We start from the raw sequence: 12,809 nt of genomic DNA, 5'->3' as shown, positions 1-12,809 counted from the left end.
ATATATCCATATCGCTGTGTATACATATATTATACTGTATATCCCCACCGCTGTGTATACACATATAATACGGCATATCTCCAACGCTGGGTATATGCACATATTATACCATGTATCCCCACCGCTGTATATACATATATTATACCGTATATCCCCATTGCTGTGTACACACATATTATAGCGAATATCCCCACCGCTCTGTATACACACAGTATTCTATATATTCCCACCGCTGGGTGTATGCACATATTATACTGTATATACCCACTGCTGTGTATACACATTATACCGTATATCCCCACCACTGTCTATACATATATTATACCGTATATCCCCATTGCTGTGTATACACATATTATAGCGTATATCCCCACCGCTGTGTATACACATATTATACTGTATATCCCCACCGCTGTGTATACACATAGTATACTGTATATCCCCACCACTGTGTATGCACATATTATACTGTATATTCCCACCTCTGTGTGTATACACATGATAATTATCACACGGTGGCGGGGATACATGATATATGTCCCCATGGCTACTTTCTCAACGTGATTTTCTCTTCAGAGGTGGCTCTGTCTCAGGTTTCCATCTTTTATGCAGAAATGCGCAGAGACGGAAACCAGGATGGAACTGCAGGGGGATTCATCGTACGTCTTTGTTGTAGAAAAAAAAAAAGTTGCAAAATTTGATGGAAGTGCCGCATTTTATTGTTATGTACACTGTTATACGCCACTTTCCTGAAAAGGGAGGGATAGCTTCTTAAACAGGGCATGCTGGGAGTTGTATTTAAAGAATAGCTGAAGGGACTCCAGTTGGAGATCTCTAGTACAAAGTATAAGTACAACCAACATGGGATGCAAAAACCAATGTAAAGCGCATGTAGCCGTAGTCGACCAACCAGTGAATATGTCATACCAGCGGGGACCTGATCCTCTTGTGTCTTAGTGGCTATTGTTAATGAGACATTTGATGTTATGGTTTGTTTTTCCACATCAATCAAAGAACTGTTTATGACTCCCAGATGCCTCTTCAGGTGCTCAGTGTCCTTTATTAAACGGACAACACACGCAAGAGATATTGTTAGTATATTGGGTGCCAATATAGTGCTGTGGATTGTTCACCATCTGGCAAAAAGGCATATAATAATCGGTATAATTATTTGTATAATGCTAATTTATTCCGCAGCGCTTTTGTGGCACATGGGGAAGACACGCAATACGAACATTACAGAAATTACATGTGGTATTCAACTATTTGGAAACAAAGGGGTTGGGGGTGATACAGAAGGTACAAAGGCAGGAGGTGGAACAAGGGGGATTAAACTAATGCATTAAGGATACGTTCCAGAGGCAGCCTCAACATGCAAGGGTTAAATTATACATTTGTGCGGTTCTTTCTTGGTAAGTTACCATACAGATGTACTGTGGACCGATCTCTGTAAACATAACAGAAGTAGGTGGCGATACCGTTCAGTCACACATGCTTACCGAGTGTTGTAATAGGCAAGGTACGTATACTGCTGTACTCCCCCCACGCACCAAACCAGCCAAAGTCCTTCCACAATTTACATCATTGTGAGTGTGGTTATCGCTATCTATCAGTGTACCCTCAAACTTGGCAAGCAATATTGATAGTGATATAAAGGTGGGCCGAAAATGACAGGCAGTACCACAAACTGACACGTAAGATCAAAAACCTTCACTGTAAAGAAGCTGCATTGTCCGGTGCACAATGTTTCTTGACATGGAACACTCTGGCTATCCAGACGTCAGCAGGTATTATGTTCCGAAAAATGTTTCTCTGTAATCGCTCATTATCTGTCATCAGACCTCAATGCATTTTATCCCTTTCATGAAGCATATATGGATATTGTAAACTACATTGAGTACATTTAATAAATTCATTAACATTTCAAAATATATCATATTGTAAAGCTTAGGTTGAATAACGTAAGTACATCTTCATCGTATCCCAACATCAGGTGTCGGGGCAAAAATAGGGATGTCATCCATTGTGCCTGTAGATGAATTAATTGTGACACATCCTCACCTGCATGAGCTACCTTGTTCTTCATTACTGTCAATGGAATGTAATACACCCATACCGGTGCCCACTCCCCCCAATAAAGTGTCAGACCATTCTCTTTTAAATCTGGTGCATTTATTCATCACTGGGATGGAAATATCATGTGATTTAAGGTACTGTATGCGAAAATCTGCCTTCGTGCTCATTTAACAAGACTTACAGGGTTACTGGGATTATTAGGATAACAAGATATTTATTTCTATTGCATCTATATATATTGTGCTAAAGATATAGAACACGTTTGTATGCTATATTGCCTATATTTTACTTGGGCTGCATTCCCATGAACTTATATCGGCTCGGTTTTCACGCCAAGCCGATATACGTCGTCCTCATCTGCAGGGGGGGGGGGCAAGAGCCAGGCGCAAGGAGAGCAGAGAAGTAGCTCTTCTATGTACTGCAGGAGCACCATCGGAGGATCTAGAGGGATCCAATTTTGGAGGATGGAGGCTAGAGTAGTTTAATTCTGTGTGGGAGAATTTTTTGCACCCTGTGGGAGGACCAGACAGGTATATTGTTTCCCCTTAAAGGTGATGGCAAACAATTACTGACATGATTTCTACAGGGCAATGCCAAAATAAGCAATAACCAGATCAACAACCATGAAATGAGTGGCAGTCGGGGGCTATCAAGCCAGTAAGGTGTGAGGATTTGGAATAGTGGGTGCTATCAATTTGTTGAAGGTGGGGATGGCCTTTTTCTCCATTTTTTATCATTGGATACAGTGGAGTGTTACAAGAAGTGGTTTCTTTTATGGCTCTGGCCTGTAATAAGATGTGAAGTGTTATTCCGATGGCTGCCTATTTGCGGGCCTTAAGGGGTACTAAGGTGTGAAGAAAGCACAGCCCCTTCATTCACCTTGACTAAGATAGGATGGACCAGAAGCTTCCCAATATCTGTCTTGCTGCTTGCCCATAGTGTCTGTGGGACCTGAATAAGCTGGGCTATATCTGCAGAGAACGTGCACTTGTTTGCTGTTTCAAAGAAAAAAAAAAATGTGACAAGCAAATTAACTGTTCATCCACCTCAGAGCCAAGGGTGACAGTAACGTTGGGTGAGAAGTGGATAGTGGTTTGCTTGGATTGTAGCACATCGGCCCCAAGCAGATTTACCGATGCAGTGTCACTGACTAGGAATCGTGTTAGAATCCTTTCTGTGGGGTAGACAGTTTTGTGACCCTAGTCAATACCTGCAGCTAGAGGCATATTTATTGGAGTGCCATTGGGATTGCTATCCACTCCAGTTCAGGTGATAAAGTCATCTGTGATCTCATAGGGGAAAATGTTATCTGTCAGGATTTGAACCCAGGAGCTCATGTCCTCCAGGCAGGAGCTCTACCTGTTGAGCAATTCAGCCCTCTAGACAGCTCCTTTGCTGAACTGGTCCTTGGATCTTGTTTCTGCAAATCTGGTTCCTGTTTCCCATTTAGCTTCAACCTGCACAAATTGGATTTTCTATATAAACCTGGCCCTGTTCCTCCCTCATTACGTATTTATTGTGCCCTGAGCCTTTACCCAAGCTCTCTCTCTGCAATTCTGTCTTTCTTATAAGTGGACCATCATTTTTGTGTACCAAACCCCGCCTGCCTCCCTTTCTATGTTCCTGCTTAAACCTTCTGTGCTGCATCGTCATCTCTGACTTGACTACCCTTCAGTGGCGGTTACAAACAGGAGACTCTGATCCTGCACTGGAATTGTGACACTGAGTGTATTACAGACTTGGCTGTCCCAGTATCTATCAAAAAATCAAGCTCACTGTGCCCTGGCAAGGTGCCTTTTACAACGGGCATTATAGAATACAACCTGGGGTTTGGGGGTCGAGAGCGTGTTCCACCACAATCCACAGAGATCTTTTGCCACCAAGCATTCTGTTCATCGCATCTGCCACACGTCCACGCCGGCGAATGGGTAGAACACTACCTTCTTTAATCTTGGGAGCCTTTATTTGGTGATCTCGGTCATAAGTCAGTCGGATGTCTCGCCCATTTGTGTCACTAAGTCTGTGGTCCTTGAAGCATTCATACATAAAGCATCCATTTAGTTCATACTCCTTTTATCCCCTCCTGGTCACTTCCTCAGACACTTTTCTCATCTTATTGGCCATATCAGTATAACCATTATAACGTAACCAGCCATGCTGTTCGCTGTTAAATTCATTCTATTTTTCGACATCCAGATAGCCTTCTCCTCACATACTAAATGAGATTCTTAAAGCACAATCGTTAACAATCCCTAAAAGAAGGAAGAATGGGAAGCATTTAAAGAGACCAGGATGGTTGAACACAAAACTTAAAACATATATTTTTTTCCTTTTTAACGTGTGTATCAAAGGGAAAGGGGGGGGGGGGGACATATCTAAAGAATTCTGCAGAAACTGTAGGGCAAGTGTCAGAAAAGCTAAAGCTAATAATGAATTGAGGCTTGCAATAGAGGCCAAAAGCAATAAAAGATTTGGGGGGTATGTCAAAAGCAAAAGAAAATTCAAAGATAGTATAAGATGTTCACAGGAATAAAATGGTCAATTGGTTAAAAATGATGTTGAGAAGGCCGAGCTTTTAAATTCCTACTTTGTATCTGTTTTCCTCCCTGTGCTATTGGAGGAATGCAAGAATGCAGGCTATCTATAAGCAGAGAGATGGTGAGGGAACACATAGCTAACGTAAATGAATTCAAGTTTCAAGGTCCAGATGAATTACATCCTAGGATACTAAAGGAAGCAGCGGAGGTAATTGCTGAACCATTCTCCGTAATCTTTGAAAGTTCCTAGAGAACAGGAGAAGTCCCAGAAGATTGGAAAATGGCAAATGTTGTCCCTCTCTTCAAAAAAGGGAAGAAGGTGGATCCATGAAACTACAGGCCTGTGAGCCTGACTTCTATACTGGGAAAGATCTTTGAACAAATTATTAAACAGCATGTATTCAAGTACTTGGAAAAGAAGGAGTAATTAACTAGAGCCAGCATAGGTTTGTAACAAACAAGTCATGCAAGACTAATCTAATTTTCTTCTATGACAGAATCACCGACTGGGTTGATCTGTATAATATGGTAGATATACTATATCTTGGCTTTAGTAAAGCATTTGACAAAGTATCTCATACCAAACTTAATGAAAACATATTTGGAAAAGTGTATCGTTCATGATGAAAATGCGTGGTGCTTGGCGAGTGTTTTTTCACATACTCACATGTGAGGTTGCCCTTAGGCTGAAATAGCCAATAAACTCCACAGAAAGGGTGTGTCATGTGCGTGTGAACTGGCCTTGCATGCGCAACAATTATAGTAATGGGTGTAGACATGTGCGCAACACGCTGATTATGGTCCTCTTCAAACCTCATTCATGCTCAAAAATGCAGCGCTGTGGTGAGCATATTTGCGGATACGCTCATGTAAAGCCACCCTTAAACAGTGTTATACACCCATTTGTAGGGGTTTTGGTGAACTTGAGGTTCAGATTAAATTAATTTGGACCAAACCAAATTTTTCAAAAGTTGGTTCCCCACTACTGAGCGCCGCCGCAGTCCGCACCATTTCCATGAGATTAGTTAGTTAGAATCTGCTAGTTTTCCTGTACTAAAGGATACATCCTATAAATCTAGGGCTAGGATTGGAGTCCAAATGTAGATGATGTATAAAACTAATGAATGTCCTGTTCTTCACATAGGAATATCTCAACTACTATAAATGGTAAGCGTATAATGACGTTGTTACTATTTATTCCTCTATTTGATGTCATTATTTATAACTGAAACTGTTCTTTAAGTTATAAAAGATACAGAGAAGCTCAATATGTTGACATGATGGGTTTAATGGGGATGTCCATGGTTAGAAAATCATGGTTGCTTGCTTCTAAACACAGCGCCACCCTTCTTTGTGGGTTGTTTCTGGAATTGTAGTTCAGTTTCCATTCACTTAAAAAAAACATTATTAAAACTGATTCAGTTTATTTTTGTCCTAATAGGGGACCAGAATTAGTGATCATCTGATCGCATGTAGAATATATTGCAATATTTAGGTATTGCAGTATTTTGTAAATTTACTGTCATTCTATTAAATTTTGTATATTGCAGAAAAGACAGCCAACATACATCGCCTAAAAAAATATATCACTTTTGCCAGGGCTACCCCTTCCCATCCATCAGCTGATCGTTTGGCCCACTGCAGTGACAGCGGCATCAGTGGACATTGGAGGGTTTCTAAACAGCGGACCCCTGTCCATCAATTAATGATGGCCTATCGGAGGATAGGTCATCAGTTGAAAAACAAGACAGGAGACCCTTTTTAGAAGGTCCCTCTACCATAAGAAAGCATGTCTTGAAACTAAACCGTATGAATCTCTATTTACGAGACTGTCATGGGAGGAGCTGAATTACCTCGAAGAGCACCTTAATTGGCTGCCGAAAAACCCATCAAACGCTGTAAGGGGTTATCTTGTAGGGTGACACATAGAGAACTCTCATAGCGGCCATCTACAGAACCTCTACCATAAGAAAGCACGTCTTAAAACTAAACTGTATACCTCTCTTCTTATTTCCAGAACTGTCACAGGAGATGCTGGACCTGCTGGAACTGCACATTAATTGGCTCTAAGGGGTTATCTTTTGGGGTGACACACAGATAATTCTCATAGCGGCCTTCCACACAGTATAAAACTGGGCAGTAGTGACGGACTGTGTCTTATAGGGGAACTCTTCTATAGACGCATGTCAGTTAGGTAAGGGAGGCAGTTATACCAGCGCTAGAGTTTATATAGAGAGATTATATAGGTTGCAGGATCTAAGTAGTTAAATGGCCATGATAGGCCACAATTGGAGCTGACTCCTATGTCAGCTTTAGGGTGACTACCCACTGGAGTTTTTTTTTCCCTGCGAAATTCGCAGCATTTTTTTTTCTGCAGGGGCCTATGGGACTTGTAATGTTAAAATCGCGATCGCGCAAAATCGCAATTTACCGCAAAATCGCAGTTGCCTGTAAGGCCCAAATCCTCTTGTGATCCCCAGGAAGTCACAGCTCACATTTGGGAACCCCTGCTGTTTTAACTTATAAATGTGAACTATTGCTTGTACAGGGTCAACAAGAGTGGTTCCAAAGTAACGCTGACCTAGGGCTTTGACAGACAAGCGTGTGCGCAAATATGTCCGCCGGGGGCGTATTTACACATGAAGAAAGTTGTGAGATGGCAATACTCAGGCTGATACGTGCGTATCGGCGCGTAGTAATTTAATTTTTGTCCTCGCAATGCCAGTTCACACGCGTGTGATACTATTTAAAGCCTAATAAGGGCCAGCTATCTTCTCCCTGCATCGCCCGCCAGGCCGCACCCATCCCCTTGGGTTTTTTAAACCTGCCATTGACTTCTATAGCAGCTTTCTGCATAATACGCAGGAAGATAGGGCAGGTCGAGAACACGAGAAATACGCTCAGGAGAACGAACCTATTGAAATGAATGGCTTCGCTTTGTCACATTTTACAGCTGCGATTTCATGCGCGCAAAAACATGTGCAAACGCATTCATCTTTTTCAGCTCTAAACCTGTATTTTCACGGACAAGAAAAAACACGCCAATTCGGTGATTGCGGGACACACAGGATGTATGTGTTATAATAACCCATTACTTACAATGGGTTAATTCACATGAGCGATTTTTCTTGTGCAGCCATATCAAAAAATCACAGCATGATTAGGGCGATAACCTCATAAATCAGGGCTGGGATAAGTGATCACGCTCTCCGTGATTCTGCCTCTTCTACAATGTTGTCTTTACTGAACACAGTTGTTAATTATATTTTTGATTGCACACGTCCATCGCCAAAATGGCGAACGCAGGCACAAAAGTCGCAGATTGACGGGGTAATTTAAAATCTCCCTGCACCTGGCTACTAAATGTAGCCAAGAGCCTGGAGATTTCATGGGGTGCCATGGTACGCGTTTCCCAGTCATGTGATCACCGTTATCCAATGGATAACGGCGATCACGTAAAAGTAAAAAAAGCTCAATTTTCACCTCCCGTCACGGATCGGATCCGTGAGGGGAGGTGAAATTACTTAAATAAGTCCACTGGCAATGTCCCCTGATGGGATCCTTATCTGCGGACCTTTCCCCAGTTTTAGCGCATGCACCTGTAGCCAAAATGGTGGACACAGGCGCAGAAGCTGGGGAGGGCAAGAGGAAATTTAAAATCTCCTTGCTCCTGGCTACTAAAGGTAGCCAAGAGCTTAGAGATGTCATGGGGGGCCACGGTGAGCGGTCTTCGGTCATGTGATCACCATTATCCAATGGATAATGGCGATCACGTAAAAGTTAAAAGACAGTTAAAGTTTGATGCTCCGTTCAGTTTGGGCCCTGTTGTGCATCCAGATAGAAAATTAGGGCCACAATGGGTATGTTTCTGAACACGGGACAAATGGGGGTATACATTTTGGGGTGAAAGTCTTTATTCCTATGTATGCTGTACAAAAAAAACTATTTTTAAAATGACGTAATTGTCAAAAAAAACAAAAATCGTAACTTTTTCCTTCTGCTTTGCTTCGATTCATTTAAAAATGGTGGAATCAAAATACGCAGTACACCCCTAGATGAATGCGTTAAGGGGTCTAGTTTTTAAAATAGGGTCATTTGTGGGGGTTCTCTATCGTTTTGGCCGCTCAAGGGCTCTACAAGTGGGCAATGGGGCCTAAATCACCTTGAAGCAAAATGTCTGTTCTGAAAACCACCCGCTGCTACTTTCAGATAGGGCCCCGTTGTGCATACGGACAGAAGATTAGGGCCACAATGGGTATGTTTCTGAACACGGGACAAACGGGGGTATCCATTTTTGGGTGAAAGCCTCCATTCATATGTCTGCTGTCCAATAAAAATTGTTTTTGAAATCACATAATTGATTAAAAAAAAAACTAAAATCATAATTTTTTAAATTTCTACCCGTACAATTTTTTACTTCTGCTTTGCTTTGATTCATTCAAAAACTGTTGGGTCAAAATACGCAGTACACCCCTAGATTAATGCGCTAAGAGGTATAGTTTCCAAAATGAGGTCATTTGTGGGCGTCCTCCACATTTTGGCCGCTCAAGGGGTCTACAAGTGAGCAATGGGGCCTAAAACGCCTTCAAGCTAAATGTCTGTTCTGAAAACCACGAGCTGCTCCTTTCGGTTTTGGCCCCGTTGTACATACGGACAGAAGAATAGGGCCACAATGGGTATGTTTCTGAACACAGGACAAACAGAGGTATGGATTTTGAGGTGTAAATCCTCATTTTCATGTGCACTATAGAAAAAATCCTGTCTTTAAAATTATGTATTTGCAAAAATATGAAATTTAATTTTTTCTACTCTAAATTGCATTAATTCCTGAAAAGAAACTGTGGGGACAAAATACTCCTGACCCCCCTCAGTGAATACACTAAGGGGTGTAGTTTTTAAAATGGGGTCATTTGTGGGGTTATCTATAATTCTGAACCTATGAGCCTTTGCAATCTTGGCTTAGTGCTGGAAAACAAAGTGTTCCTCAAAATGTTGATAATTAATGTTAAATTTGTACAACTTCTAAATGGTTAAAAAAAAACGAAAGTTTTTCAAATGTGCATTCAGAATAAAGTGAACAGATGGAAATATATATCTTAGCAAAAATTTGTACAGTATGGTTGCAGATATTTGAGATATTACACTTGAAAAATGTGAAAAAATGTCAATTTTTTAATTCATTGGCACTTTTAATAAATATACACAGGTTCTATCGGTCTATTTTTACTACCTAAATGAAGTACAACATGTGGTGAAAAAAACAATGTTAGAATAAGGAGTTATGATATGTTAAGTGACACACGTCAGATTTCCAAAATTTGGCTCCGTCACTAAGGCGCAAACAGGCTTGGTCACTAAGGGGTTAGGTTATCATCATAAAGCAGTTTGGGATAAGTGATCACGCTCTCTGTGATTCTGCCTCTTCTACAATGTTGACTTTACAGAGCACAGCTCTTATATTTCGGGTTGTACTTGTGTTTTTTTGGACACGGCGACTTCTCGGCCTTTACCTGGTAATGTTACTTATCTCATCCTCATATCACTTGGTTCTCATCTCTCTGTTCCATTCTGTCCAATCATATACATTTCTAGACGTCTCTAGCAGCAGGAAGAATAATGTTCTCTTATTTCTTTCTCTCTTGCTTGCTGAAGAAACAGCACCCAATGAGGATAACGGAGCACCCGAGACACCGCCTGGACCAGCGGATGCTGAAGGTAAAAACAGTCTCCTACTATCTAATATATATCTCAGTGAAATGAGGGGACTTGATGTTGTATGCTGGTCTCTGCTATTGTATTCAATAGGAGCTGCATCTGCATTCCCAACCCGGGTCGCTGCGCCATGGTCGGCACATTTTGCTTCCTGTGCTGACCACATCGGAAATCATCTGATTGATTGGAATTTGAATGGCTGGTCCCAACGATCATCTATTGATGGCTTGTCAATTTAAAATACCATTTTAAATACATGGCAGCCCTGAGAGTCTTTACTAGAGCCAGGGCTGCCATGGCAAACACTGACTCACCGCAATCACATGGTGGCATAGATGGTGAGTCGGAGGGAGAGCCCCCCCAATGCTGACAGTTTACATGCCGCCGTCAGGTTAGACAGTGCATGTAAGATGTCAAATAGCTGCTATCAGAATTAGCTCCAACTGTGACCTTTAGCGGCGGATGTCAACTGTCAGAACAGCCGTCACCCTCCGGGTATGCAGCTAGCTTGGCTCCCGGACCCACTTTGTATCCACCCCACACCTCTGAGACATACACATACGCTAAAGAGGTAGAAGGGGTTAATGTGATTAACATGATGATAACCTGTATATTTCTTTATGTTTACAGGATTGTCAGATAAGAACATAGTGACCCCTGGAGAGAACCTGATGGTCAAAACTGGAGAAATGAGAAGAAATTTGCTCTTTATCTACATATTCAAAAGTTGGCTTCCCACTAGTGATGCGCCCTATGAATCTCGGGTTGGGATCGGAGCCCACATGTAGATGATGTATGACACTAATGAGTGCCATGTTCTCCCCACAGGAACATCTGTACTGGAGGTCAGAATTAGGACCGTTATTATTCTGACTATTCCTGCTACAATGGAGATACTACGGAGCACAGCTTTTATGGTTTGGATTGTGTTTGTGGTTTTTTTGGACATGGCGACCTCTCACTCGTTACCTGGTAAATTACATTATTTAATCGTTGCCCTTAGACAGTGTTATACAGCAGTTTTAGGGGGTTTGGTGAACTTGTGGTTCAGTTCAAATTAATTTGGACCAAACTGATTTTTCACTAGTTGTCTCCCCACTAGTGAGCGCCACCGCTGTCCGCGGCATTTACTGAGATTATTTAGTTAGGATCCGCTAGTCTTCCTGTAATAGGAAATATGCCCTATAAATCTCGGGTTCAGATTGGAGCCCAAACATAGATGATATATGAGGCTAATGAGTGCCATGTTCTCCCCATAGGAACATCTGGACCGGAGGTCAGAATTAGGACTGTTATTTTCCTGACTATTCCTGCTACAATGGAGATACTACGAAGCACAGCGTTTATTTTCTTGTTGTTCGTTTTTTTGGACACGGCGACTTCTTGACCTTTACCTGGTAATATTTCATCGCTGCCCTTAGACTGTGTTATACAGCAGTTTTAGGTCCCTTGTCCACGGCCGTGACCGGATATCGCTAGCGATATTCCACCACAGGGAGGAGGGGGAAGCACTGACGGGTCTCCGCGGTGAGCCTATATAATGGATAGGCTCATTGCGGAGAATCGCGGCAAATCACGACATGCAGCGATTTGAATTTTGCCAGCGGAGAATCGCTATTAACTCCGCTCCTGGACGTTGGGCTGTGCTTTCCATAGTAAGCCTATGGAAAGCGTGTCATCTCGCAATGCAAACTCGCCCGTGGACAGGCAGCCTCAGGGGTTTTGTTGAACTTGTGGTTCAGTTCAATTTAATTTGGACCAAACTGATTTTTCACAAGTTGTCTCCCCACTAGTGAGCGCCACCGCAGTCTGCGCCATTAACAGGAAATTAGTTAGAATTGGCTAGTCTTCCTATAATAAGAGAAGCATCCTATAAATCTCGGGTTCAGATTGGAGCCCAAATGTAGATAATATATGAAACTAGTTAATGCCATGGTCTCCCTATAGGAACATCTGGACCGGAGGTCAGAATTAGGACTGTTATTATTCTGACTCTTCCCATTATGAATGATAAGTGTATAATGACATTGTTACTACTACTATTTATTCCTCTATTTTATGTCATTACTTATAACTGTAGGAAACCGTTCCCCAATTTATTAAAGATATAGACAAGCTCAATATGTTGACATAATGGGGTTAACGGGGTTGTCCAGGGTTAGAAAAACGTGTTTTTTTTCAAACACAGCGCCACCCTTCTTTGTGGGTTGTTTCTGGAATTGCAGCTCAGTTTCTATTCACTTCAACAATAGGTTATTAATAGTGATGAGCGAACGTACTCGTCCGAGCTTGATGCTCGGGCGAATATTAGGGTGTTCGGGATGCTCATTACTCTTAACGAGCACCACGCGGTGTTCGGGTTACTTTCACTTTCCTCTGTGAGACGTTAGCGCGCTTTTCTGGCCAATTGAAAGACAGGGAAGGCATTACAACTTCACCCTGTGACGTTCAAGCCCTATACCACCCCCCTGCTGTGAGTGGCTG

The sequence above is a fragment of the Eleutherodactylus coqui genome, chromosome 1 (assembly GCF_035609145.1).
Source record: "Eleutherodactylus coqui strain aEleCoq1 chromosome 1, aEleCoq1.hap1, whole genome shotgun sequence".
Classification (NCBI taxonomy): Eukaryota; Metazoa; Chordata; class Amphibia; order Anura; family Eleutherodactylidae; genus Eleutherodactylus; species Eleutherodactylus coqui.
Note: the sequence above shows the minus strand (reverse complement) of the source record.